Genomic DNA, 6,116 nt, shown 5'->3' with positions numbered 1-6,116 from the left:
TTGTGCTGGTTAGGCTCTTCCCTAACCTTTTTATTCAGAATTTCTTGGAGGTAGAATCTAGAAATCTGTATTTTTGCAGCATCCCTGGTTATTCTGGCATTTCACTGGGTCTAGGAAACAGTGACCACATTGATCAAACCTCCCGCAGAAGGTGCATCTGAAAGAGCCATGAGACCATCCCCTCCTGTGCTGGACTTGCACTCCTGTAAATGCAGCCTGGATGGCACTAGCATTTTCAATGATGGAATCAGAGAGAGGAATCACTACTGAGTCTGGAATCAGAAATATTCTCAACTTCTTTTCTCATGGATCACCACCATGTTTATCCCTGTGAATCTCTAACGGCACAACACAGGCATAATATCTGAAAAACTGGAAGCATAATTTAAGCTAGTGTGTTTACTCTGCCCTTCGTTTACTTGCCCCCCTTTCCCATGACTGTCTTTCATTGTTAAAATCAATGGTGTTTCCATCTCATCATGGGCATCAAATTATAATACAATTAGGAAGTGGGTCTTATTCTCTAGCATGGATCAATTCAACAAATATTTAATGAGCAATTAATTCAGCAAATCATTTAAGTGCTAGGTCTTTAGTATGTAAACTTATAATTCCTATATAAGGCAGAAATGATATTTTGCCCCAAAAGAGATGCAAAATTTTATGCATGTTCAAAGAAGGCAAAGATCACATCTTGTTGAGGGTGGGCTGAGGACAGAGAAGGGCCTTTTTGGGAGAGATCCCATTTGAGTTGGAGCTTTAAAGTACCGTTATCACAGATGGGCTAAGGAAGGCATTTCATATATAGAAAACCTTGTGAGCCAAATAATGAACATAGAAAGTGTTGGGGGGAGGGGGGGGCGGTCACAGAAAAGTCTATTTTAAGGCTCACAAGTGGGTTAGGGTTAGTGTTTGGAGGGCCTCTGAACTAAATAATTTGGACTTTATTTTTCATAAGTGGGGAGTCCTTAAAAAACCCTGGAACGGAGTGACCATGTGGGACAGACTGAAGCCAGGGGAGATTGGAGTCCTGGGTTCCTGTCAAGAGGTAGGAGGTCGTGAAATATTTACAAGTCCAAAAAGTTAGAAACAACCTGTATTAGTTTCCTATGGCTGCTGTAACAAATGACCACAAACTTTGTGACTTAAAACAGCAGACATTTATTGTCTTACAGTTGTGGAGGTCAGAAGTCCAAAATCTGTGACACTGGGCCAAAATCCAGGTGGCTCTACAGGAAAATTTGTTTCCTTGTCTTCTTCAGTATCTAGAGCTGCATTTTTGGCTCTTGGCACCTTCTGAAAGAAGCTTATGTTATTTTTGTAGTTAAAATAGAGAGGGAAGAAGTCAATGAGGGCCAGAAATAGGGCTGTGAAGATGAAAAGGGAGGGACTGATGTGAGATGAAATGCAGAGATAAGGTATCTAAGGTTTTCCAGCCCATGGCACATCAGGAACAATGGAGAATGCCTGACCACTTCCAGGCTTGCAAGGCATGGCTAGGCTGCTAGCAGACATCTGGGCCAGAGAATTGGAGAAGATGAGGTTTCTTTCAGGTGTGTTTATCCTTTTAGGCAAGTCCACTAGTGCTTGCCTTTTATGCTGCGCAACATGAAACTTCTAGAAAATCCGTCTAATTAGTCACTGGGAGGAAATATCCTTTTATAGAACCAACACCTTCAGCAGTTCTGGATTTCCACTTGAAAGCCCCTCTGTGTCTGCATTCACAGAGCCCTGATTTTGGAGTCTGGCTCTAATGAGATGTGGCAATGCCTTCACTCTGGCTTCTTGTCAGCCTTGGCAGCACTGAAATCAATCCCCTGGGAAGCTTGAAGGTGGAAGTATCTCACTGGAACCAGGTCAGGAACCTTCCCTACTGTCAGAGGCCCAGCTCCTACTCTGACCAGGCTGGAACCTACTACCCCACCTCCTATGGCCCCTCCTCCAGCAACAGTAGTTGAGGAAGCGAGTTGGTCAGGATAGGCCTTTGGAGAGAGGCCAGAAAGGGGAGTGGGAGCAGAGGGCAGGGGGCCTGCGTGTACAGAGTGCCCATTCCTGATCATAGTTAAGAACCTGTGTGCAAAAAGAGCTCTAGACCAAAAAGCAAGAGGCTAGATCCTTTCGTGACTGCTAGCTCGCTCAAGTAACCTGTGAGAGGCCCTTCCCTCTCTGGGCCTCCTTTGGACTGGGTTTTCCCAGCTCTCTCTTGAGTCCAGTGTTCTGGCCACTGAGTGGGGCTCATCTGGAGATTAAAAGATAAACATTTGTGGCCACTTCTCAAAGTGTACTTTAGTTTGCTGAGTAATGGCCCCCAACTATCCCAGAAGCCTATAAATGTTCTCTTTTTTGGAAAAAGTGATCCTTACAGATGTAATGAAGGATCTTGGGGTGGAGGAGATATCCTGGATTACCCAGGTGGGCCCTAAATGCCATCATAAATGTCTTCATGAGGGAGAGACAGAGGAAAATTTTACACACACAAGCACGTGCATGCTCAGGTGAAGGTGGTGTGAAGATTAAGCAGGGAGTGATTTAAAGATGTTGGCCCTGCAGACTGAAGTGACGTGGCCACAAGCCAAGGAACGCCAGTGGCCATGCAAAACTAGGAGAGGCAAAGCACAGATTCTCCCCTAGATCCTCTGGAAGAAGTGCAGCCTGCTGAGACCTTGATTTTGGCCAGTGATACTAATTTCAAACTTCTGGTCTCCAGAATTGTGAGCAGACAAATTTCTGTTGTTTTAAAACTCCAAGTTTGTGGTAATCAGAAGTCATAGGAAACTAATACAGAGTGCAAGGTCACCTTGGGCCTATGCATTTTAGGAGTACTTACTATGTCCTTGACAGGTCCTCCTGACACATCCTGCATTTTGTCAGCCTCGCCCTGGGACTCTTCTATTGAAAAAACTCCTACTCCGGGCACCTGTTGTAGAAAAGGCAATGAGAAAGTCCAAAGACCCACATAGCTTTGAGCAAATCAGTCCATTTATCTGAACAATGGTCCCCCAATATGATAAGAGCGGGGACTAAATTTCATTCCTCTTTGTTCCTTAGTGACTGGAATGGTGTGAGGCACATCCATGGCACACACTCAATATTTGTTGACTAAATAATATGGAAATTATTATTACCCTTCCCTGCCTACCTCATTGAGTTGTTTATTGTGGGGCCTAGATTAGAAATTTTAGAACGTATTTTAAAAGTTGCAATGCAATGAACCAAAGTTAGGTATGATTAACTGAGAGATGTATGTCTCTCTAAATTTGATTACTTGAAATGATCAAGTTACAGCAAGAGTCTAGCCGAAACCGGTTTGGCTCAGTGGATAGAGCATCGGCCTTCGGACTCAAGGGTCCCAGGTTCGATTCCGGTCAAGGGCATGTACCTTGGTTGCGGGCACATCCCCAGTGGGGGGTGTGCAGGAGGCAGCTGGTCGATGTTTCTCTCTCATCAATGTTTCTAACTCTCTATCCCTCTCTCTTCCTCTCTGTAAAAAATCAATAAAATATATTAAAAAAAAAAAAAAAAAAAAAAAAAAAAAAAAAAAAGAGTCTGGCTGGCTGGAACCCATATCTCCTATGCACAAGGTAAGGTTAATATGGAGACAGAGACATGAACCACATTTCTAAATGTTTAATTTGCTTCAAAATAAATTAGCTAACCAGGAATAGATACTGTTGTTTAAGCAAGTGGTGGCCATTTAATTAACTTAATTACTCAAACCTATGATTGGATTATATTTAGAAGGTAGATAAAGAGAAAAAATGGGAATAGGAAGAAAAGAGAATTGAGTTTTTATTAAACACTTAATTTGTGGACATTCGTGCTAGACTATTGCTGGATATAAGACATAACAGGTCATCTCAGGAACCAACCCTCCATCTTCACCCCAAGATTCCCTGGAGTGCTGATGTCTTGATGCTATTTGAATGCAGCTCTATTGTCTGCAAGAATGAGTGAAATTTTGAAGAGATTAACAAGACCAGAATGAGTCTGCAAAATGGAAAACCCAGGAGGAAGGAAATGATCTCTTAAGAGGAAGGAAATTATCTCAAAAGCAGGAATAAGTGTAAAGTTTAGAATATTCTACTCAAAGTTCTCTCTGTCCTTATTGTTTGTTAAGGAGCCTGGGAGGGACTATGGGAGAAAGTCAGTGTTTTTTGCTGAGTAGCCTCATAGATGGGTTACAACTAAAAAAGAGGCAAAATAGACTTAAAGTGGCCTTCCCAGGGTCCCAAATGGTATTGCTGCTGCAGTTCCTGGCACCAAACCAGAGAGCTCCATAGGCCTGTAGAAGATGAAGCCCTGGAGGAACGAACATCCAGCGACTGGCAGCCAGGGTCTGGGTTGTTTGTCACCCTGCCTGAGACATTCACCAATCATGGAGGCCGTGGATACAAAGCAACAGATGTGGCTTCAGGAGACGGTGCAAGATTTGAGGGATGCTTCTGAGTGCCTAGAGATTAGAGATAATCTCTGGGATGATTAGAGATAATGAACAGATCTAGGAGAAGGTGGGAGAAATAATTCAAGAGAAGATACAAAAAGAAATGAGTCCAAGGAGATAGAGATGCAATTCAGTGCTACACGTTTGCTGAGAGTAGGGGAATATGCCAGCAGTAAAGGAAAGATAGGAAACTCTGCCCCAGCAGACACCATGATATTAAATACCATGGAGACAAATACACTGTGCAGATGAAGTATGGGGGTTCCTCACTCCCAAAGACCCCTTTCCAAGAGCCTACAAAGGACACTGACAATGTATTTCTATGATTATATGATTGGTAAAATTTCATGGGGGGGGGATGTTTTAATTGAAATTAGAGTTGATGGCTCTCTTTATTCCAACATCCCCTTTGCCCTACTTAACCCATTTATCAGTTGGCCCTGGAATGTCCAGGGCCCTTTTGGCGACCTGGCTAAGGAGAATTTGACTGGGGGATACATTTAGTCTGGGTTTAGTGGGGTATATTAATATGGTTTTCAGTCATTTTCATGAATAGTCATTCCACGTAGGAATGCTTTTTAAGAATATACCTACTACTGAGTGTGCTGATTTACCCAACATCATCAGATGAAGATGCATGGCCAGAGATCACATCTGGATATGAAAGAGTTCTCCAGTGAGAGGGCAGGAAAGGATCGGGATAGTGGAGAATAAATAAATGTCTAAATGTTTGGAGTCAGAGAAGCCGGCTGGAGTTTGAGAGGTCTTGTTGGGTTTGGAAGATTCTTCAATCAGTATGTCAACCAACACAGATGTTTCTCTTCCTTCATATGATGAAGGTCAGGGATCTAAATTTATCCGAAAAGCTAGAGAGGCACCATTTGTCCCTATTGGAATGGCGGGTTTGGCAGCAATCGTTGCATATGGATTATATAAATTGAAGAACAGCGGAGATACTAAAATGTCCCTTCACCTGATCCACATGCATGTGGCAGCCTGAGGTTTTGTTGTGGGAGCAATGACTCTTGGTTATAAAGGGAGAAAGACAATCCTGTCCATCACTGAGTTTATAATTTCACTGAAGAGCCTAGACAGGCATAGGGTTGGAAGTAAGACCCATTATTTGGACTAGACCTATGATTGCTGTTTTATTGAGTTGAAGATAAAAAAGATTTTTCTAATGTATGGGCTATGCCATGTATAAGGAATTCTGGACAAAACCTACACCATAGAAGAAGAGAAGCTGTCTTGGTCTTGATGGTGGTGTTTGCTATAGTTAGATATCTCATATTGAGGTTATATGTTTATGTTGAAAATAAATCATTTGAGAGGGTCAGACAATAATACATTAATTTGGACATTGGCTTCCTTTTTTGCAGGCTTGATTTGCCAGGTGACTAAATTACTAGTGACTAGTTCACTAGCTAGGTCATTCATGGGAGTCAGGTTAGCACATAAGAAACATGTCACTTTTAAATGCACTTGATAGTAGTAAAATGTCCACCTTTTTAAACTCTTCTGGTGAAATTAGTTCTAAGCAAGAACATGCAAATCCTGAAGTACTCCCAGTTGCTGCAGAATCTCACATGCTTTTGATGTTATGTAGGAATCCTGTTTGCCACGTTAATTTGACTTTTTTCTGCCTGCCTTATGGACTGAATGGGGACTTCAGTTT

At 42.4% G+C, this 6,116-nt stretch overlaps 1 pseudogene; it reads left to right on the top strand.

Moving 5' to 3' along the window:
• The first annotated feature begins 5,215 nt into the window (after positions 1-5,215).
• On the top strand, positions 5,216-5,673 carry LOC103290351 (HIG1 domain family member 1A, mitochondrial-like; annotated as a pseudogene).
• Positions 5,674-6,116: the final 443 nt, after the last annotated feature.

This window comes from Eptesicus fuscus, chromosome 8, assembly GCF_027574615.1.
Source record: "Eptesicus fuscus isolate TK198812 chromosome 8, DD_ASM_mEF_20220401, whole genome shotgun sequence".
Lineage (NCBI taxonomy): Eukaryota > Metazoa > Chordata > Mammalia > Chiroptera > Vespertilionidae > Eptesicus > Eptesicus fuscus.
Note: the sequence above shows the minus strand (reverse complement) of the source record. Positions and strands in the feature narration are given on the sequence as shown.